The sequence below is a fragment of the Neovison vison genome, chromosome 13 (genome assembly GCF_020171115.1).
Source record: "Neovison vison isolate M4711 chromosome 13, ASM_NN_V1, whole genome shotgun sequence".
Classification (NCBI taxonomy): Eukaryota; Metazoa; Chordata; class Mammalia; order Carnivora; family Mustelidae; genus Neogale; species Neogale vison.
Window position 1 is genome coordinate 124,747,435 of NC_058103.1, and position 24,675 is coordinate 124,772,109.

The 24,675-nt window shown below is 37.9% G+C and overlaps 1 long non-coding RNA gene and 1 pseudogene across 2 annotated transcripts in view; both read left to right on the forward strand.

Annotated features, from left to right (window-relative positions):
• The window catches only part of LOC122892950, a 66,097-nt gene that overhangs the window by 21,881 nt on the left and 19,541 nt on the right, over positions 1 to 24,675 (forward strand). For both annotated transcript variants that reach the window (XR_006381543.1, XR_006381544.1), the window contains 5 exons: positions 20 to 152; positions 600 to 796; positions 2,913 to 3,044; positions 10,873 to 10,947; positions 12,662 to 12,775. This is a non-coding gene — a long non-coding RNA (uncharacterized LOC122892950). The remainder of the gene's footprint in view (positions 1 to 19; positions 153 to 599; positions 797 to 2,912; positions 3,045 to 10,872; positions 10,948 to 12,661; positions 12,776 to 24,675) is intronic.
• Positions 11,536 to 11,619, forward strand: LOC122895170 (annotated as a pseudogene).

Sequence of the window (24,675 nt, forward strand, 5' to 3'; positions counted from 1 at the left end):
TTTTATTCTACTTTCACAGGCCAATGGAAACTCAAATCTTGGTTTATTAAGAATAAAAAATGATCCCTCCCTCTTGAAATGTGAAAAAGAAGAAAATATTGAGAATAATCATCCCATCTCATCCTCAAGAGCCAGCTGGAATTCTACCGCCAGTAAGCATTTTGTCCTAAAGATACTGACATTTCTCTTAAGATGCTATAACACTTCTATTACGGTAAGACTCTGGCTGTGCTAGTCAGCCATGAATTCAGATCATTAACTGTGATGCCTGGTCTCCATGAATAAAAACTATGGTTTAGTATGTCCCAGGGTGAAGTAGTTGGGAGTGCTCAGTGTTTGCCACATATGTCAGGATCAAAATTTTTTTTTTAAATGTGTCTGGATCTTTGATTCTTATTGAAGTCCAAACAAAATTAGTGAAAAAGTTGCTTCTGTGAACTGAGGTCCAGCACAAGAGAGCATGCTAGGCAAAAAATATGGAGGGAGTTTCAGTTTGGTCATCTGGTATGACTAATATGGAATATAGTAATTGAATTCTACCCTGATTGCATATATTAACAGTACTAAATTATACAAGTATCTTTCAATTTCTAATTTAGGAACGACATGGCAACTCTTTGAGTGCTGGGCTGGCAACCTCCATACATTCATAGTAACTGAACCCTGGAGAACCAACATGTGAAGAGACAGACAAATAGTAAATGATTATGCCTACCTTTGATCCATTCACACATTTCTCTTACAAGCCAAAATCTTTAGAATGAAGAGCAATTGACAGATCAACTAGATAATCAAGGTAAAGTATATGAGTCTTTACTTATTTATCTCTTAAGTAAAAGAAATACGGAAGTTGAAGAGTAGTTTCCATTTGTCAAAACATTTTAATTTCCTTGCTGATAAGGTCACAAGAATTAGATAATTCTTTTCCCCCCTGTCTCCCAATCAGAAATGTTCTAGACATTTGAGCTGTGGACTCAGGTAGATGCTGAACTAAACATTTTTAATTATAAAATGTTTGTATTTTCAATCTTGGTGTTTTGGGTAGATTTTATTGCCTAATATTCATATTTTGTTAGTGAGTTTCATATTTAGTGTTGAAAGGGAGATACTAGTTTAATGCCCAGTGCTGATGGAGGCCATTTGGGGAAACTTTGGAACCAAGGTCTTGTGACCTTCAGCACTACCCTGTTTCAATTAGTGAACGTATTTTTTATGGTTATTTAGAGAGTCAGATGAATAAATATCGTGTATTTTTTTTATAACTTGTTGCTAGTAAACTTTCAATTATAGTGGTTTTGCTTGTCAACTTTCCTAATTTCCCAGTATATTTTATAGATTATAAATGATAATTGAAATTGGTGATAAAATTTCTACCACTGCTTCAATGAACTGCTGATTTTGTCATTGTTACTAGTTCTCTTCTATGAGAATAAGCAGAACAATGTACTCCAGAGTAACTTTACAATTTTTAATTAAATTTAGTATTTATTATAATTTAGGTTATTTCTTGTTTATTGTGGGCAAACAAGATTACACATAATTTTAAGAGTCTCTTAATCTAAAAATGTGAAGCCTATTTTTTCTGGGTTATCTGAGGCTTCTGTGTATATTTCCCCCAGGATTTATATGCTTTCTCTTTTAAATCACATCAGAAGGGCCTACTTGAAAAATAGTATTATAATATAGTTATGCATAGTAAACCTCTTGTGTTGTGAATGATACCAATGGACATGTATACTTCTCATCTTTCCATAATTTTATTCTATGCTAACTTCAGCATGTATATAGAACTTGGTTTCATATAAAAGCTTTTGTTTCTTTTCTTTTTTTTATGTACAGCTTTTTAAAAATTTCTTTTCAGCATAACAGAATTCATTGTTTTTGCACCACACCCAGTGCTCCATGTCATATGTGCCCTCCATAATACCCACCACCTGGCTACCCCAACCTTTTACCACCTTCCCCTTCAAAACCCTCAGATTGTTTTTCAGAGTCCATAGTCTCTCATGGTTCACCTCCCCTTCCAATTTCCCTCAACTCCCTTCTCCTATCCATCTCCCCATGTCCTCCATGTTATTTGTTATGCTCCACAAATAAGTGAAACCATATGATAATTGACTCTTTGCTTGACTTATTTCACTCAGCATGATCTTTTCCAGTCCCGTCCATGTTGCTACAAAAGTTGGGTATCCATCCTTTCTGATGGAGGCATAATACTCCATAGTCTATATGGACCATTACTTCCTTATCCATTCGTCCGTTGAAGGGCATCTTGGCTCTTTCCACAGTTTGGCGATCGTGGCCATTGCTACTATGAACACTGGGGTACAGATGGCCCTTCTTTTCACTACATCTGTATCATTGGGGTAAATACCCAGGAGTGCAATTGCAGGGTCATAGGGAAGCTCTATTTTTAATTTCTTGAGGAATCTCCACACTGTTCTCCAAAGAGGCTGCACCAACTTGCATTCCCACCAACAGTGTAAGAGGGTTCCCCTTTCTCCACATCCTCTCCAACACATGTTGTTTCCTTTCTTGCTAATTTTGTTATTCTAACTGGTGAAAGGTGGTATCTCAATGTGGTTTTAATTTGAATCTCCCTGATGGCTAATAATGATGAATATTTTTTCATGAGTCTGATAGTCATTTGTATGTCTTCATTGGAGAAGTGTCTGTTCATACTTCTGCCCATTTTTTGATATGATTATCTGTTTTGTGTGTGTTGAGTTTGAGAAGTTCTTTATAGATCCTGGATATCAACCTTGTGTCTGTACTGTCATTTGCAAATATCTTCTCCCATTCCGTGGGTTGTCTCTTTGTTTTGTTGACTGTTTTCTTTGCTGTGCAGAAGCTTTTGATATTGTTGAAGTCCCAAAAGTTCATTTTCACTTTTGTTTCCTTTGCCTTTGGAGACCTATCTTGAAAGAAGTTTCTGTGTCTGACATCGAAGAGGTTACTGCCTATGTTTCTTTTGAGACATGAAATGAAGGAAAGTTTGGGAGGAATTCTGCATCCCTCAAGGGCCAGTGGGAATTTTTATGCTGGTAAGCATTTTTTTTCTGACTGTCATTCCTCTCAGGAAATTATAACCTCTACTGATACAATTTTGACAAAGCTCATCAGTCATGAGGCTAGATCCTTGACTGTAGTGACAAGTCTCCATAACTGAATAGTATGGTTCAGTGTGTCCTAGGGAAACATAATCCTGAGTATTCAGTGTCTGCCATATATCTCAGGATTAAAATCACTTTTGCAAATGTTCTTAGAAGAATGATGGCTTCACAAATTGGTCTTGTTGAAATCTGAATAAAATGAGTGACAAAAATCACTTCTATAAGCTGAGGAGCATGGTACTAGGAAAAAAATGTGAAAGAGAATTCAATTTGGTCAGCAAGTGGTACCAAATAAAAAGGATTATGGCATTGGAAAGCTAGCATGATATCAAATGCTAGAGGACATGAATGGTACACAAATAACCACTGTGGAATGACATAGAAACTCTGAGTGCTGGCCTGATAGCCTTCATACACCCACAGTAAGCAGTGTATGCAAAAACATGAGTAGTGAATACTGGGAATGGCTGTGTCTAGTCTTGAGCCATTTACACCATTTTCTCAGTCACAGTAATTTGTGAGAATCAACATATTTAGGTCTTATTAGATAGAAATAAATTATTCATGTTTTTGCTTGCCATTTATCTCTTAAATATAATATGAGAAAGTTGAAGAGTAAGCAGATCATGTTTATTGGATGATATTACTATGTTTTGATTTTTTTTTAGGCTAGTTTCAAGAATAGAACTTCTATTTTCTTTTTTCTACTCACTCAGGGAGAAATTTTCTAGATATTTGATGGCAGATTAAATTAGATATTTCACTGAACATTTTAACATAAAAAGATTAAATTTCTGGGGGGACAAGATGGCGGGGTAGTAGGAAGAGGCGTCTTTTCAGCCGGTACCCCAAAGTGAGCTGATTACCTACCAAAGAACTCCGATCACCCATGAAATCAGCCTGAGATCAGAATTATACACGGCTGGATCTCTACAGGGGCAGAAGACGCCAGTGAGCAGGTAAAGCGGAATGGGAACAGTGGACTGATATCAGAAGATAAACAAAAGGGGGAGGGAGCCACCAGAGGCGCCGGTGCAAAAGTAATACCCCGATACGAGCGAGAGTGCCCTGCGTCTGGGGACCAGCATTAACTTGGAGACTGGTTGAAAGCACTCCAAAAGAGCAAAGGACCGAGGGGGCAAATTGTGGGAATCGGGGCGGCTGGGGACAGGGGCTTAAGTCCCCAGTCCCAGACGGCCTCCCCGGCGCGGAGGCAGAGAGAGTGCGGCAGAGAAACCGGCTCCTAGTCCCTAAGCTGCCAGCGTGCCCCAGAGCTCGGGGGTTCCAGCTCCTGTGAGGGGATGGGAGCTGCGCCGGTCTGCAGAACGCGCGCTAACGCTACCACAAAGCTTGAGATGCACGCGCACGTCCCTCCAGCTCTCCTGGGTTTCTAAGGCCCGGGGGCGCTTCTTGACCCGCGCCATTGTTTCAAAGTCTAAGCCGCGCGCGTGCGCGCGAAACTCTTCCCCGGACAGAGGCGCGCAAAAGCCCAGCCTGCAGCTTACGGACCAGCGCCCCAATCTCAGTGCCCCAGACATGCTCCCGACCCACAGCCGCCTCTGAAAAGAGGTGCGCGCAAGCAAGGCACTCCCAGCCCGGGCCGGCGGCAAAATCTCAGTGTGCAATCGCTGCTTGGAACCTCTCCGGCGGTCGGGAGCTCCCAGACAGCCGCCACTGCCTTGGCTTTGGGGACGAGCAAAAGATCCTGCGCCCCCAGGGTCTTTAACTTGGAACCTGCACTGCCAGCGTCCAAGGGGGAATTTATTCAGCTTCTGCACCCAGACTGAGGCTTCTCTCTGAGACGGAGATCAGGAAGTGTTCCAGGGTGCACCTTGACTGCACCAGAGTTGATACATCCAGCTACATCTGTTCAGTCTTCTCCCACCAAAATGACTAAGAGGAGGAATGCCCAAAAGAAGAAAAATACAGAGGAAGGACCTTCTGCAATAGAGCTAACGGCTATCAACATAGACAATATGTCGGAAAGAGAATTCAGGCTAACAATTATCCAGGTAATAGCTAGGTTGGAGAAAGCCGTGGATGACCAAACAGAATTGATTAGGGCCGAACTGAAAGCGACCAGACAGGATGTTCACAATGTTAGGGCGGAGCTTAAAGCTACCAGGGAGGAGGTTCACAATGCTCTCAATGAGTTCCAATCCAATCTAAACTCTCTCAAAGCTAGGGTAACTGAGACAGAAGATAGAATGAGTGATCTGGAAGACAAACAGATAGAGAGAAAGGATGAGGAGGAAGCCTGGAACAAACAGCTTAGATCCCACGAAAGCAGAATTAGGGAAATAAAAGATGCCATGAAGCATTCCAATGTCAGAATTATTGGAATTCCTGAAGGGGAGGAGAAAGAAAGAAGTCTAGAAGATATCGTGGAACAAGTCCTTCATGAAAATTTTTCGAATCTCGCGAATGAATCCAGCGTTCATGTACTAGAGGCTGAACGGTCTCCACCCAAGATTATACACTCCAAAAAAACATCACGACACCTGATAGTCAAATTGAGAAATTATAATTGTAGTTATAATCTCTTGAAAGCTGCCAGGGCATAGAGGCTCCTTACTTACAGAGGGAAGCCCATCAGAATAACGTCAGACCTGTCCACAGTGACCTGGCAAGCCAGAAGAGGCTGGCAAGATATATTCAGGGCACTAAATGAGAAGAACATGCAGCCAAGAATACTTTATCCAGCAAGACTGACATTCAAAATGGATGGAGAGATAAAGAGTTTCCAAGACCGGCAAGGCTTAAAAGACTATGCAACCACCAAGCCGACACTGCAGGAAATATTAAGGGGGATTCTATAAGAGAGGAAAAATCCCAAGAATAGCATTGAACAGAAATATAGAGACAGTCTACAGAAAGACTTCAAAGATAACTCAATGTCAATAAAAACGTATCTATGAATAATCACTCTCAATGTGAATGGCCTAAATGCACCCATAAAACGGCACAGGGTTGCAGATTGGATAAAACGACAGGACCCATCCATATGCTGTCTACAAGAGACCCATTTTGAACCTAAAGATACATGCAGACTGAAAGTGACGGGGTGGAAAAGCATCTTTCATGCCAATGGGAATCAAAAGAAGGCTGGGGTAGCGATTCTCATATCAGATAAATTAGACTTCAAACTAAAGACTGTAGTCAGAGATACAGAAGGACACTACATAATCCTTAAAGGGACCATCCACCAAGATGATCTAACAGTTGTAAATATCTATGCTCCCAATATGGGAGCAGCCAATTACTTAAGAAAACTGTTAATCAAGATAAAGAGTCATATTGATATGAATACACTAATCGTAGGAGATCTTAACACACCTCTTTCAGAATTAGACAGATCATCGAAGCAGAAAATCAATAAAGAAACAAGAGCATTGAATGACACATTGGACCAGATGGACCTCATAGATATATACAGAACATTCCACCCTAAAACAGCAGAATAGTCATTCTTCTCAAGTGCACACGGAACCTTCTCCAGAATAGACCACATACTGGGTCACAAATCAGGACTCAGCTGATACCAAAAGACAGATTATTCCCTGCATATTCTCAGATCACAATGCTTTGAAACTGGAGCTCAATCACAAGGAAAAGTTCAGAAGGAACTCAAACACCTGGAAGCTAAAGACCACCTTGCTTACGAATGCTTGGATTAAGCAGGAGATCAAAGAAGAACTGAAACAATTCATGGAAACCAATGAGAATGAATACACTTCGGTCCAAAACCTATGGGATAGAGCAAGGGCGTTCCTAAGGGGAAAATATATAGCCATCCAAGCCTTGCTCAAAAAAATTGAAAAATCCAGAACACACCAGCTGTCTCTACACCTTAAAGAACTGGAAGATCAACAACAAATCAAACCACCTCCACACATAGGAAGGGAAATCATCAAGATTAGAGCTGAGATCAATGAGGGAGAAACCAGAGATACAGTAGAATGTATCAATGAAACTAGAAGCTGGTTTTTTGAAAGAATCAATAAGATCGATAAGCCACTGGCTACACTAATCCGAAAGAAAAGAGAGAAATCCCAAATTCATAAAATTATGAATGAAAAGGGAGAGATCACAACGAACACCAAGGAAGTAGAAACAATCATCAGAAGTTATTATCAACAGTTATATGCCAATAAGCTTAGCAACCTAGATGAAATGGATGCATTCCTGGAAAAATATAAACTACCAACATTGAACCAGGAAGAAATCGACAACCTGAATAGACCGATATCTAATAACGAGATTGAAGCAGTGATCAAAAATCTCCCAAAAAACCAGAGCCCAGGACCTGACGGATTCCCTGGAGAATTCTACCAAACCTTCCAAGAAGAAATAACACCTATTCTCCTGAAGCTGTTTCAAAAAATTGAAGCAGAAGGAAAACTTCCAGACTCTTTCTATGAAGCCAGCATTACCCTGATCCCCAAACCAGGCAAGGACTATACCAAAGAGGAGAATTTCAGACCAATATCACTGATGAATATGGATGCTAAGATTCTCAACATGATCCTAGCCAACAGGATCCAACAACACATTAAAAAGATTATCCACCATGATCAGGTGGGATTCATCCCTGGGCTACAAGGATGGTTCAACATTCGTAAATCAATCAATGTGATAGAACAAATTAATATGAGAAGAGAGAAGAACCACATGGTCCTCTCAATTGATGCAGAAAAAGCATTTGACAAAATCCAACATCCGTTCCTGATTAAAACGCTTCAAAGTATAGGGATAGAGGGAACATTCCTGAACCTCATCAAATCTATCTATGAAGGACCCACAGCAAATATCATCCTCAATGGGAAAAAGCTTGCAGCCTTCCCATTGAGATCAGGAACAAGACAAGGATGCCCACTTTCACCACTCTTGTTCAACATAGTATTAGAAATCCTAGCAACAGCAATCAGACAACAGAGAGAAATAAAAGGTATCCAAATTGGTAATGAATTAGTCAAACTCTCTCTCTTCGCAGATGACATGATTCTTTATATGGAAAACCCAAAAGACTCCACCCCCAAACTACTAGAACTCATACAGCAATTCAGCAACGTGGCAGGATACAAAGTCAATGTGCAGAAATCAGTGGCTTTCTTATACACAAACAATGAAAATACAGAAAGGGAAATTAGAGAATCGATTCCATTTACTATAGCACCAAGAACCATAAGATACCTGGGAATAAACCTAACTAAAAAGTAAAGGATCTATACTTGAGGAACTATAGAACACTCATGAAAGAAATTGAAGAAGACACAAAAAGATGGAAGACCATTCCATGCTCTTGGATCGGAAGAATAAACATTGTTAAAATGTCTATACTGCCTAGAGCAATCTATACTTTTAATGCCATTCCGATCAAAATTCCACCGGCATTCTTCAAAGAGCTGGAGCAAATAATCGTAATATGTATGGAAACAGAAGAGACCCCGAATCGCTAAGAAAATGTTGAAAAACAAAAATAAAGCTGGCGGCATCACCTTACCTGATTTCAAGCTTTATTACAAAGCTGTGATCACCAAGACAGCATGGTACTGGCATAAAAACAGACACATAGACCAGTGGAACAGAGTAGAGAGCCCAGATATGGACCCCCCTCAACTCTATGGTCAATTAATCTTTGACAAAACAGGAAAAAATATACAGTGGAAAAAAGACAGTCTCTTCAATAAATTGTGCTGGGAAAACTGGACAGCTATATGTAGAAGAATGAAACTCGACCATTCTCTTACACCGTACACAAACATCAACTCAAAATGGATAAAAGACCTCAACGTGCGACAGGAATCCATCAGAATCTTAGAGGAGAACATAGGCAGTAATCTCTTTGATATCAGCCACAGCAACTTCTTTCAAGATACGTCTCCAAAGGCAAAGGAAACAAAAGCGAAAATAAACTTCTGGGACTTCATCAAAATCAAAATCTTCTGCACAGCAAAGGAAACAGTCAAAAAAACAAAGAGGCAACCCACGGAATGGGAGAAGATATTTGCAAATGACAGTACAGACAAAAGGTTGATATCCAGGATCTATAATGAACTCCTCAAACTCAACCCACACGAAACAGACAAACACATCAAAAAATGGGCAGAAGATATGAACAGACACTTCTCCAATCAAGGAATACAAATGGGAGCGCCTGGGTGGCTCAGTGGGTTAAGCCACTGCCTTCGGCTCAGGTCATGATCCCAGGGTCCTGGGATCAAGTCCCACATCTGGCTCTCTGCTCAGCGGGGAGCCTGCTTCCCTTCCTCTCTCTCTGCCTGCCTCTCTGCCTACTTGTGATCTCTCTCTGTCAAATAAATAAATAAATTCTTTAAAAAAAAAAAAAAAGAAATACAAATGGCTATCAGACACATGAAAAAATGCTCATCATCATTAGCCCTCAGGGAGATTCAAATTAAAACCACATTGAGATACCACCTTACACCAGTTAGAATGGCCAAAATTAACAAAACAGGAAACAACATGTGTTGGAGAGGATGTGGAGAAAGGGGAACCCTCTTACACTGTTGGTGGGAATGCAAGTTGGTGCAGCCTCTTTGGAGGACAGTGTGGAGATTCCTCAAGAAATTAGAAATAGAGCTTCCCTACGACCCTGCAATTGCACTCCTGGGTATTTACCCCAAAGATACAGATGTCCTGAAAAGAAGGGCCATCTGTACCCCAATGTTTATAGCAGCAATGGCCACAGTCGCCAAACTATGGAAAGAACCAAGATCCCCTTCAACGGATGAATGGATAAGGAAAATGTCGTCCCTATACACTATGGAGTATTTCGCCTCCATCAGAAAGGACGAATATCCAACTTTTGTAGCAACATGGACGGGACTGGAAGAGATTATGCTGAGTGAAATCAGTCAAGCAGAGAGAGTCAATTATCATATGGTTTCACTCATTTGTGGAGCATAACCAATAGCATGGAGGACAAGGGGCATTAGAGAGGAGTAGGGAATTTGGGTAAAATGGAAGGGGAGGTGAACCATGAGAGACTATGGACTCTGAAAAACAGTCTGAGGGGTTTCATGTGGCGGGGGGGGTGGGAGGTTGGGGTACCAGGTGGTGGGTATTATAGAGGGCACAGCTTGCATGGAGCACTGGGTGTGGTGAAAAAATAATGAATACTGTTTTTCTGAAAATAAATAAATTGGGAAAAAAAAGATTAAATTTCCAAATCTTGGAATTTTATGGTGACATCATTGCCTAACATTCATATTCCATCAGTGGGTTTATGTGTATAAAGATAAGTTATAATTTTAGTTAGTAATGCTTGGGAGGTGGGCTTTGTGTCAGCTTTGAGACCAAAGTTTTAGAAAATTTGATTTTCTATACTACTTTTTTCCTGAGGAAAGAATAATTTTTCTAGTTATGTAGATGGTCAAGGGAACATCTTTGATTACTTAATTATCTATTATCAGTAAACATTCAACTGGGAAGACCTTGTTTCACAAATTTTTAAATTTCCTGTGTTTTTGTGGAATGTGATTTTTTAATTGCATAAAATACTCATCACCATAACAAATTTTGTCATTTTTATCAGTTCCTTTTCTGAGATGGACCAAAACAATGGATTCCAAGGGTAACAACCAATTTTAAATAAGTATACTTTTATGGCTTATTTTAAAAATATTTTTCTGTAGTCAAGTAGATAATTGGTTTTGTGAAGTATCTGTTAATCCAGGCAATGTGAATTATTATTTATCTGGTGAAATGTGAAATATTTTGTCTCTTTTTTTTCCAGGATTTTTATGACTTCTCTATTTGAATAATAGCAGAAACATCCTAGTAAAGTAATATGAGTTCATTTGATATGAAGGTATATTATAATCTCTTCTGTATTACGCATGTTTGACAAATGGACATCACATCTTTCCATATTTTACTCTATTTTAACAGGTTGACATAAACCACTATACGGGTCTCATATAATTTATTCCTTCTTCTTGAGAGAATTCCATTGGGGGGGTGTCCTTGGATGGCTCAGTTATGCTTCTGTGTTTGGCTCAGGTCATGATCCTGGAGTCCCAGGTTCGATCATGTCTCACATCAGGATCCTTGCTCAGTGGGGAATCTGCTTCTTCCTTTCCCTCTGCCCCTCACCATGCTGCTTCTCTTTCTCTCACTCTCTCTCTCTGTCAAATAAATAAATAAAATCTTTTAAAAAAGAGAATTACATCAGTAAACATTTTGTCCTGAAAATACTGGCATTCCTCTTGGGATACTCGAACATTCATATGATAGTAAAATTCTGACTGTACTAATCAGTTGTTAGGCTGTCATTGACTATGATGACTAGTCTCCATGATTAAGTAGTAGGGACGAGTGTGTCGCAGGGAGAGAGAATCTGGAGTGCTTAGTGTTTGTCACATATCGTAGGATCAGTATCCTTTTTATAAATGTGACTGGATCAATGATGAATTAATATGTGGATTTCATTAAAATCTGAAAAAAAAATAAGTGACAGAAACAATTCTGTGAGCTGAGGTCTGCCAAATGACCATATGAGGCAAAAAATTATGGATAATGTTCAGTTAATGAGGTAATAGTAACAGCTAGGTCTGTGGAATTTTAAACCTAAACTTGCTGCATACATTAGGAGAAAAAGATTATACAGATATCTATAAATATCTGATTTAGAAATGACATGGTAATTCTTTGAGTGCTTGGCTGGCAGCATGCATACACTCATAATAACCAGACACTGGGGAACCTGCACATGAGTATTGAGACTGATGAGTCACATTTTTGTCTACCCTTAAGCCATTCATATGATTTCCTAAGATGCTGCAGTCTTGTGAGTGAGGCATAGTCCATTGAGGTCAAATAGATAATTAAAAAGATATTATAAATAATTAGTTGCCAATTATTTTTTAGATAAGGAAAATATAATAGAAGCTGAACAATGGTTTGTATTTATGGGAATATCTCAGTGTTTTAATTTGGTTGTTAACTCAGTTGCAATAATTCATACAGAATTTTTTTCTTGTCACTCAAAGAGAAATTTTCTAGACATTTGAGTGATGGATTCAAGTATATATTGTATTAAATATTTTTTTAGAAGAGAGGGAGTGGGGGGTAGGCTAGCCAGGTGATGGGTATTAAGGAGGGACATGTTATGATGAGCACTGGGTGTTATACACAACTAATGAATCATTGAACCCTACATCAAAAACTAATATTGTACTATCTGTTGGCTAACTGAACAAAATTAAAGAAATAAAAAATAAATATTTGTAACTGTGAAATTATTGCCAGTTATTTCCAAATCTTGGAATTTTATTGGTTAATATTGATATTCTTTCAGTTTTTTTCCTTCTGTTTAAAGGAAGGTCCTTGGAGAAACTTTGACTAGGTCTTAAAACAAATTACTTTCTATACCATTCTATTCCATGGAGCAGGGTACTTTTTATTCTTGTCATATAGGTGGTCATTGAAAGTATATAATTAATTGCTTATAAGCTCTTGTCAATAAACTTTGAATTTGAAAGTTTTTCTTCCTTAGCTCCTCTGATTGTCCCTGTGGTTTGTAGGTTGGAAGTAAGATGGCAGTTGCATGGAATTCTTGCCACTTCACCAAAGAATACTTGATTTTGTCACTTTTACCAACTCCCTTATCTGAAAAGAAACAATGATGCACTCTTAAGGTAATACCCAAATTTTTATGAACTTTTTCCTAGGTTATTTTTTATTATTTGTTTAAGTAATCAAGAATTAATTAATGTTGTATAGAGTCAATTTAAACACTGTGAGGCTTTAATAATCTAGATTCTTCAAGATTTTTGTTTATTTTTTTCCCAAATTTTTGCAGTTTCTCAGTCTTTCCATTATTGCCTAATAATTCCTGTTAGGCACAGAAATGATGGCAAGGTTTTTTTCACCAGTGTAGCAGTGTTCGTACCAAAAAGTGTGCTTACCCAAATGCCATTAGTACTTAGCAGTGTATCTTTGTGAACACCACACTAAAAATAGAATGAGAAGTATTTTAATTAAGAGGGTTCAGTGTCTGAGTTTTCTGTATACTCTGAACCCCTCTAGTCATGTGTCATATGTATTATGCCTGTGTGAGCCCTGCATGCATTGCTGTGACCACACTGTGGAATTAGGTGTAGCATAACCCTATGTGTCCTCTGAAAATTGCCATGTTCCTGAGCTCAAGCAGATTAAGTGCTGTAAGTAATTTTTAAACAACTGGCCTTTATTTCCCTATAATATCTTTTTGTGATTTCCTCCTCTCCAAATCACTGCATCATCTTTGAGGATAAAATAATTCTGAGGTTGAGTTACCGGAGATATATGTGCATTGTTGTGATTGAAATTTTCACCAGACCAACATTTTCTTGGAACTTTAAGCATACTCAGATACTTTAGTTGCTCATTTAATTTGTATGGCAGAAAAATTTGGACAAAATTTGCTCTGATGGAGGCTAGAAATTAACACAATTAATGTATTTTTGGAATATCATTGGAAAGATCCTAAGATAGCAGTATATTAGGTTATTCAATAAGAGGCACATTATTGAACCCTCCTACCTTGTGCCTCTGGCAGACTAATGAACATATTTATTTCTCATCTTTCTACGTATTTACTTTATCCCCAAAGGTCAATGAAGATAAAGATCAGGTTTCACACAAAAATGTTTTTCCTTACCCTTGAGATATGACACCATCCTCAAGGGCCAGTAGGAATGCTCAATAATTTTTAGTTAGCATTTGTCCCTAAAATATTGATCTTTCTTTTAGGGATTATGTGATACTTCAGTTATCATAAGGTACTCTATGATTGTCAGCTAGAAAACATGAATCATTAATGTTGGGGCTGGTCTCCATGACTGAATAGGGACTATTTCCCAGAGTAATGAATTTCAGAGTGCTCAGTTTCTTTTGTTTTCTGAGGTACACAATATCCTATTTTAGGAACTTGTATGTATCAGTGGTGACTGTAATTGAGGTCATTGAAAAATCTGAACAAAATAAGTTATGCAATTGTTTCTGTGAAACTGAGGTCCATCACAGATATCCATTGTAGAGAAAATATGTACAAGAAGGAGATTTGTGTTTTCATTTGTGTGGTACCGGCAATAACTGCAGTATTAGAAAACCATGGTATTGATTTTTAAAAATATTTCATTTATTTATTTGACAGAGAGATGTGAGAGAGGGAATGCAAGCAGGGAGAGTGGGAGAATGAGAAGCAGGCTTCCCACTGAGCTGTGAGCCTGGTACAAGGCTTGATGCCAGGGCCCTGGGATCATGACTTGAGCCAAAGGCAGACACTTAATTCCTAAGCTACGCAGGTGTCCCAAAAGCTGCTGAATTCTTAAGATGGTGAAGTAGTAGGGGGATTATATTCTTGCTTCATTCTTCAAACGCAGCTAGATAGATATCAATCATTCTGAATACCCAATAAATTCATCTGAGGACTGAGAATGAACTGCATACATAGAGGAGGAAAAATGGCCACATTGTGGAAGGTAGGTGCTGTGGAGAGTTGATTTGGGGGAGAAAAGAATTGCAGGTGCTGCAGAGGTGATGGAGCCCTGATCACAGAGAGAGGGGAGAGAGAGAGAGAAAGAGAGGAAGAAAGAGTGAGCACAGTATACAGGGAGTTGCACAAGAAAAACTCTTCCTGAAAACCATTTACTGAGAAAAGGAGAAGAGCTGACTGTCACAAGATTTTATAATCAGTGGAGCTGAAAGTCTGAAGCTTTAGAAGTCTATGCTATCACCAGGGTCATGCCTGACAGGCTTAGGAGTGCTCCTATGGGGAAGGAGGGCAGAAACCCAAGAGGAGACAGCATCTATGGATCCCCTAAGACACAGTAAAATAGGCAGTGCATTTGGGAAATACAGCCCTCTCTCAGGACAAAAAAGATGGCAGGCGTGATTAAGCAAATATTTAATTAGCATACCAGCAGAGGCATCTCCTGAAGGCAGCTAACCTGGAAACCATCTTTTTGCTGTGCTTTACCATAAACTCTGAGCCCCTGTGTGGTCATGTGACTACTTTTCTGGGACAAATGGCACCACCCACACCACAGCAAGACCCTATTTCAGAGGACCAGTGTGGGTATGAGTTGTGCTGGGTCCCTAGAATTTGGAGTTTTGAAACCCCGCCATGTGACTGAGATAAAACACAGAAGCACTGTGCTGCCACACAGACAGCTAGCTCAGACACACACAGGGTGAGGGCAGGGTTCTGATGGAAACCAGGACACCGGAGGGGAAAGAATTTGCTCTTCTGTGAGGGCTCCCTAAATAGCTGCAGGTGTGAACTCCCCTCTCTGGGGACATGAGAGTGGGATGACACCCTTTCCCCCAAAACCTATCAGTACAGACATATCTCAGTGAACAGCATAGCACCCCCAGTGGAGATTGGAGCTACTTAAACCAATGCCCATCTCACTGTGCCCTGTGGATGCGTCTTTTTTTTTTTAATTTTAATTTTAATTTTATTTTATGTTTTAGAGTGAGAGGGGATGGGGTGAAGGGCAGAAGGAGAAGGAGAGAGAGAATCTTAAGCAGGTCCAGCACAGAGCCAAAGCAGGACTTGACCTCATGACCATGAAATCATGACTGGAGCCAAAAATCAAGAGTTGGTTGCTTAACCATCTAAGCCACCAATATGCCCCTGCAGGCCAATCCTTACTAGGTCAAGTCTGCCTGAGAATCAGAACAGTAGGTCCATCCCCCAGAAGACCTGCACAGCACAACCCTCTAGACACACATACACACACACACACACACACACACACACACACACACACCAATTCTACTGGTCATGAAGTGCTGCAATTCTTCAGCTATAGGCAAAGTAGAATTAGCCTTTTCTAACAAGCAGACCAAAACATACCTAATTAAAACTTACCACACAGTGGACCAGGTCCAAACACACCCCACTGAAGGCAACTTCCTGAAGCACAAGGCCCTAGACAGAATATGACCTCTTCTTAATATAGCCATTACTTTCAAGAGCAAGAAACATAACAAGTTCCCTTAACATACAGAAGAAGGAGGTCTAGGCAAAAATGCTACATGGAGAAATTTATCCCAAAATAAAGAACAAGAAGCAATCACAGCCAGTGTCTAATCAAAACAGAAGTAAGTAATATACATGAATGATAATTTATAAAAACAATAATAAGGATTGTAGCTGGGATAGAAAAAACATAGAAGACTCTAGGAAGTCTTACTGCAGAGATAAAGGAACTAAAAACTAGTCAGGTCAAAATAAAAAATGTTATAACTGAGATGCAAAACCAACTGAATATATTGGCAAGGATGGGAGAAGCAGAGAAATTAGTCAGTTATATAGAAGATAAAATTATGGAAAAAATGAAGCTGAAAGGAAGAAAGAAAAATATTGCATCATGAACGTAGACTTAAGGAACTTGATAAGTCCATAAAGAGTAATAACATTCATATCACAGGAGTCCCAGAAGAGGGAAAAAGAGGGGCAGAAGGTTTATTTGAACAAATTATAGCTAAAAACTTCCCTAATCTGGAGACAGAAACAGACATCCAGATCCAGGAGACATAGAGAATTCCCATCAAATTCAACAAAGGCCAGCCATCAAGACAAATCACAGTAAAATTGGCAAAATACACAGAAAAGGAAAGAATCCTGAAAGTAGCAAGGGGAAATTGTCTTTAACATACAAGGGTAGACAAATGAGTTTTGCAGCATATCTCTCCACAGAAACTTGGCAAACCAGAGAAAAGTGGCATGATACATTCAATGAGCTGAATAAGAAAAATATGGAGCCAAGAATAATTTATCCAGCAAGGCTGACATTCAGAATAGAAAGAGAGATAGACTATTAGCTATAGAGAATTAAGTGAGGATTGGTGGTGGGAATGTGTGTGGGGAAATGGGTTAATTGGGTAATGGGCATTAAGGAAAATGCTTAAAATGAATGCTAAGTCTTACACATAATGATGAATCACTGGATTCTACTCCCGAAACTAATACTACACTGTGTGTTAACCAACTTAAATTTAAATACAAACTTGGGAGAAAATGAACATACAGAAAAAGAAGGAGAGATAAAGAGTTTTCCAGACAAATAAAAACTAAAGTAGTTCCCAGACCAATAAACCAGCCCTGCAAGAAATATTAAAGGGGGCCTTTCAAATGTGAAAGAAAGATCAAAAGCAACAAAGAAAGGAACAGAGAAAATCTCCAGAAACACCAATGTTACAGATAATACAATTGGACTAAGTACGTGTCTATCACTAATCATCCTAAATGTAAATGAACTAAATACTCCAATCAAAAAGGTATCTGAATGGATAAAAGGATAAGACTCATCTATATATTGCTTACCTCATCTATATATTGCTTACAAGAGACTCACTTTAGACCTAAATAAACGTCCAGATTAAAAGTGAGAGGATGTAGAACCATCTATCATGCCAAAGGACATCAAAAGAAAGCCAAAGAAGCAATACTTACATTAGATAAACTATATTTTAAACCAAGGAATGTAATAAGAGATGAAGAAGGACACTATATCATAATTAAGGGGTATATCCAATAAGAAGTTCTAGCAATTGTAAATATTAATGCTGCCAATTTAGGAGTAGCCAAATATATAAATCAATTAATAATAAACATAAAGAAACTCAATGACTTATTACGGTAATACTAGGGGACTGTAACACCCCACTTACAGCAATGGACAGATCATTTAAGCAGAATACCAACAATGAAGCAGAGGTACTTAATGGATATATCCAGAACATGTTATCCTAAAGCAGCTTTTCTAGGTCACATGCTACATTCTCCAGAGTAGATCACGTACTGGGTCAAGTACAAAAGGATGTATAAGTACAATAAGATTGAGGTCATACCATGCATATTTTCAGACCACAATGCTATGAAACTTGAAATCAATCCTCTCCCCCACACACACACCAAAAAATAAAGTTGGAAAGACACAAATACATGGAGGTTAAAGAATATCCTACTAAAGAATGAATAGGTTAACCAGGAAATTAAGGAAGTAATAAAAAATACATAGAAGCAAATGACAAAACATGATAGTCCAAATTCTTTGGAATTCAAAGGGACATATATAGCAATACAGGACTACCTGGTGGCCAGTTGGTTGAGCGTCTGCCTTTGGCTCAGGTCATGATCCTAGGGTCCTGGGATCAAGTCCCACATTGAGCTTCATGCTTAGCAGGGTGCTAACTCACCCTCTGCCTGTTCTGCCTGCAGCTCTCTGTGCTTCTGCTCTCTCTCTGACAAATAAATAAATCTTAAACAAACAAAAAAGTCTCAGATATACAACCTAACCTTACAACAGAGGGAACTAGAAGAGGAAGAGCAAATAAAACATAAAGGCAATAGAAGAAGGAAAATAATAAAGATTAGAGCAGAAATAAATGACATAGAAACAAGCAAAAAAGCTGTAGAACAGATCAACAAAACTAAGATCTTGGTCTTAGAAAGAATTAACAAAATTGATAAACTCCTAGCCACTTACCAAAAAGCAAAGAGAAGGGAACAAAATAAATATAATCATTACTTTAGGAGAGATCATAACTAACACCATAGAAATACAAACAATTATAAGAGAATGTTATGAATAATCATATGCCCATAAACTGTAGGCAATCTGGAAGAAATAGATAAATTGTTAGAAACATGCAAACTACCAAAGCTGAAACAGGAAGGAACAAAAAATTTGAACAGACCCATAACCAGCAAAAAATTGAATCAGTTATCAAATATTTCCCAACAAACAAAAGTCCAGGAGCAGATGGTTTCCCAGGGGAATTCTACCAGACATTTAAAGATGAGTTAATACATTTTCTTCTCAATCTGTTCCAAAAAATTGAACTGGAAGGAAAACTTCCAAACTCATTCTACAAGCTAGCATTACCTTGATTCCCAAACCCACAAGAACCCCCACTAAAAAGGAGAATTACAGACCAATATCCCTGATGAACACAGATTTTAAAATTCCCATTGAGATATGAGCAGATCTAATACAACAGTACATTAAAAGAATTATTCACCATGGTCAAGTGAGATTTATTCCTGTGCTTCAGAAGTGGTTCAATATCTGAAAATCAAGCAGTGTTATACACCACATTAATAAAAGAATAAGAACCTTATGGTCATCTCAAAAGATGCATAAAAAACATTTGATAAAATATAGCATCCATTCTTGATTAAAATCATCAACAAAGTAGGGATAGAGGTAACATACCTTAGCATCATAAAGGCCTTATATGAAAAAAACACAGCTAATATCCTCACTGGGGAAATCTGAGAGCTTTGGTTCTAAGGTCATGTAGAAGAGAGAGATGTCCTATTTAACGTAGTACTGGGAGTACTGGCCTCAGCAAAAAAGACAACAAAAAGAAATAAAAAACATTCAAATTAGTAAGGCAAAAGTAAAACTTTCACTATTCACAGAGGACATAATATTCTATGTAGAAAACCTGAAAGACTCCATCAAAAAAATTGTGAGAACTGATACAAGACTTCAGCTAAGTCTCAGGATATAAAATCAGTGTACAGAATTCAGTTGCATTTCTATACAGCAATAATGAAGCAGCAGAAATAAAACTCAAGGAATCAATCCCTTTTACAATTACACCAAAAACCAAAAGATACCTAGGAATAAACCTAGACAAAGAGGTAAAACTCTGTAAACCATATAAAACATATGAAAGAAATTGAAGATAACACAAAGAAATGGAAAAACATCTCATGCTTATGGATTGGAAAAATAAATATTGTTAAAATGTCTATATTACCCAAAGAAATCTACACATTTAATGCAGTCCCTCTCAAAATACCACCAGCATTTTTCACAGAACAAGAATAAAAAAATCCTAAAATTTGTGTGGAGCCACAGAAAAATCCTGAGGATCATTCTTAAAAAAGAAAAATTCTAAACTTGCAGCTATATTACAAAGCTGTAGTCATCAAGATAATATGGCACAGACACAAAAACAGACACACAGATCAATGGAACAGAAGAGAAAACCCAGAAATGAGCCCACACCTGTATGATCAATAATCTTTGACAAAGCAGGAAAAGATATCCAATGGAAAAATAGTCTTGAATAAATGTTGGAAAGACTGGACTGCAGCATGCAGAACAATGAAATTGGACCATACACAAAAATAAATTTAAAATGGTTGAAAGTCCTAAATGTGACAAAGTAAACCATCAAAATCCTTAAGGATATCACAGGAAGCAACCTCTTTGACCTAGGTAGTAGCAAATTATTAGTAGACATACCTTGGGAGGCAATGAAAACAAAAGTGAAAATGAACCACTGGGACTTCATCAAGACAAAAAGCTTCTGCACAACAAAGAAAGCAATCAACAAATGTAAAAAACAGCCTATGCAGTGGAGTAAGATATTTGCAAATGACATATCAGATAAAGAATTTATCATACTCAATACCCATAAAACAATCCAGTTGGGAAATGGGCCAAAGACATGAATAGACACATTTCCAAAGAAGGCATCAAAATGGCCAAGAGACACATGAAAAGTTGCTTAACATCACTGAGCATCAGGGGAATATACAAATCAAAACCACAATGAGATACCACCTCATACCTGTCAGAAAGGCTAAAATTAACAGCATAGGAAACAGCATAGGTGCTGGCAAAGATATAGAGAAAGAGGAAACCTCTTACAATCCATTGTATAAATGCAAACTGGTGCAGTCACTTTGTTCAAAATATTCAAAATAGAAGTACCCTATTACCGTCTAATTGCACTGCTAGCTATTCACTCAAAGGTTTAAAAAAAAATACTGGTTGAAGGAGGATATGTCTCCTGATGTTCATAGCAGGATTATAAACAATAGCCAAATCATGCGATGAGCCCAAATGTCCATCAACTGATGAACAGATAAAGAAGAGATTATATATGTACATATATATATATATAATGGAGCAGTCATCAAAAGTCATCAGTCATCAAAAAAATTAAATCTTGGGCGCCTGGGTGGCTCAGTGGGTTAAGCCGCTGCCTTCGGCTCAGGTCATGATCTCAGGGTCCTGGGATCGAGTCCCGCATCGGGCTCTCTGCTCGGCGGGGAGCCTGCTTCCTCCTCTCTCTCTCTACCTGCCTCTCTGCCTACTTGTGATAAATAAAATAAATAAAATCTTTAAAAAAATTAAATCTTGCCATTTGCAACAACATGAATAGAGCTTGTGTGTTAAACAAAATATATCAGTTCAGAGAAAGATACCATATGATTTCAGTTACATATGGAATTTCAAGAAAAAAAGGGATGAACACAGGAGAAGGGGAGAAAGAGAAGCCAACCATAAATGACTTTTTAAAATTTAAATTCAGTTACTTAAAATAAAGAATATTTTTGATTCAGATATAGTGTTCAGTGATTCATCAGTTGTGTATAAAACCCAATACTCTTGGTAAATTGGAAGGGGAGGTGAACCATGAGAGACTATGGACTCTGAAAAACAATCTGAGGGGTTTGAAGTGGTTGGGGGGTGGGAGGTTGGGGTACCAGGTGGTGGGTATTATAGAGGGCACGGCTTGCATGGAGCACTGGGTGTGGTGAAAAAATAATGAATAATGTTTTTCTGAAAATAAATAAATTGAAAAAAAAAACCCAGGACTCATCACATCACATGCCCCCCTTAATGCCCATTACTCAATTACCAACTCAAAATGGATGAAAGACCTAAATGTGGGACAATAATCCATCAAAATCCTAGAGGAGAACCTAGGGAGGAGCCTCTTTGACCACAGCCACAGCAACTTCTCACTTGACACGTCTCCAAAGGCAAGAGAAACTAAAGTAAAAATGAGCTATTGGGACTTCATCAAGATAAAAAGCTTTTACACAACAAAGGAAACAGTCAACAAGACTAAAAGGCAACCTACAAAATGGGGAAAAGATATTTGCAAATGACAATACAGATAAAGGGCTAATATCTAAGATCTATAAAGAACTCATGAAGCTCAAGAGCCAAAAAACCAAATAATCCAGTCAAGAAATGGGCAGAAGACATGAACAGATAATTTCTTGATGGTATTTTCATTGGGATTTCATGAATGTGTAGATTGCTATGTGTAGCATAGACATTTTAACAGTATTTATTCTTCTAACCCATGAGCATGGAATGTTTTTCCATCTCTTTGTATCATTTTCAATTTCTTTCATAAGTATTCTATAGTTTTTAGAGTACAGATTCTTTGTCTCTTTGATTAGGTTTATTCCTATGTATCATATGCTTTTTGATGAAATTATAAATAGTATTGATTCCCCAATTTCTCTGTCTTCAGTCACACTGTTAGTGTATAGAAATGCCACTGATTTCTGTGCATTGATTTTATATCCTGACATGTTGCTGAATTCCTGTATGAATTCTAGAAATATTGGTGTTGAGTCTTTTGGGTTTCTGCATAAAGTATCATGTCATCTGCAAAGGGTGAGAGACTGACTTCTTCTTTGCCCATTTGAATGCATTTATTTCTTTTTGATATGTGTGTGCTGAGGCTACGACTTCAAGTACTATGTTGAACAACAGTGATGAGAGTGGATATCCGTGTCTTGTTCCTGACCTCAGGAATAAGCTCTCAGGCTTTCCACATTGAGAATGATATTCACTATGGGCTTTTTATATATGGCTTTTATGATTTTGAAGTATGTTCCCTTTATGTGGAGAATTTTAATTAAGAAAGAATGTTATATTTTATTAAATGCTTTTCTGCATCAATTGAGAGGATCATATGATTCTTGTCCTTTATTTTACTGTGATGTATCAAGTTGATTGATTTGTGAATTTTGAACCAACCTTTCAGCCCAGTAATAAATCCCACTTGGTTGTGGTAAATAATCCTCTTAATATACTTTTGGAACCTATTGGCTAGTATCTTGGTAAGAATTTTTGCATCCATTTTCATCATGATATTGATCTATAATTCTCCTTTTTGGTGGGGTCTTTAATTTGGGGATCAAGGTAATGCTGGCTTCATAGAACAAGTATGGAAGTTTTTCCTCCTTTTCTGTTTTCGAAACAGCTTCAGAAGAATAGGTATTATTATTATTTTTTAAAGTTTGGTAGAAGTCCCATTGACAGCCATCTGACCCTGGACTCTTGTTTTTTTGGAGATTTTTTTTTTTTATTACTGCTTCAATTTCCTTGCTGGTCATGGGTCTGTTCAGGTTTTCTATTTCTTCCTATTTCAGTTTTGGTAGTTTGCATGTTTCCAGGAATGTGTCCATTTCTTCCAGACTGCCTAATTTGTTGGCATAGAGTTGCTCATGTTAAGTTCTTAAAATTATTTGTATTTCCTTGCCATCAATTGTGATCTTTCCTCTTTCATTCATGATTTTATTAATTTGGGTCCTTTCTCTTTTCTTTTTGATAAGTCTGGCTGGGGGGGTTATTGATCTCATTAATTCTTTCAAAGTATTAGCTCCTAGTTTCATTGATCTGTTCTACTTTTCTTTTGGTTTCTATTTCATTGATTTTTGCTCTGACATTTATTATTTCTCTTATCTTGCTTGATTTAGGCTTTATTTGCTGTTCTTTATCCAGCTCCTTTAGGTGTATTTTAAGATTGTTTATTTGAGGCTTTTCTTGTTTCTTGGGGAAAGGCTTATATTACTATGTATTTCCTTCTCAAGACTGCCTTTGCTGCATCCAAAATGATTTGAACATTTGTGTTTTCATTTTCATTTGTTTCCATGAATTTTACAATTCTTTTTAAGTTTCCTTATTTACCCATTCATTCTTTAGTAGGATGCTCTTGGACCTCCTAGTGTTCGAGTTTCTTCAAAAGTTTCTCTTATGTGGCTGATATCGAAGAGATTACTGCCTATGTTCTCTTCTAGGATTCTGATGGATTCCTGTCTCACGTTGAGGTTTTTTATCCATTTTGAGTTTATCTTTGTGTACGGTGTAAGAGAATGGTCCAGTTTTATTCTTCTACATATAGCTGCCCAATTTTCCCAGCACCATTTATTGAAGAGACTGTCTTTTTCCACTGTATATTTTTTCCTGCTTTGTCGAAGATTATTTGCCCATAGAGTTGAGGGTCCATATCTGGGCTCTCTACTCTGTTCCACTAGTGTATATGTCTGTTTTTATGCCAGTACCATGCTGTCTTGGTGATCACAGCTTTGTAATAAAGACTGAAATCAGGTAACGTGATGCGCCCAGTTTTATTTTTGTTTTTCAACATTTCCTTAGCAATTCGGGGTCTCTTCTGATTCCATACAAACTTTTGGATTATTTGCTTCAGCTCTTTGAGGAATATCAGTAGAATTTTGATCGGAATGGCATTAAAAGTGTAGATTGCTCTAGGAAGTATAGACATTTTAACAATGTTTATTCTTCCGATCCAAGAGCATGGAATGGTCTTCCATCTTTTTGTGTCTTCTTCAATTTCTTTCATGAGTGTTTTGTAGTTCCTCAAGTACAGATCCTTTACCTGTTTGGTTAGGTTTATTCCCAGGTATCTTATGGTTCTTGGTGCTATAGTAAATGGAATCGATTCTCTAATTTCCCTTTCTGTATTTTCACTGTTA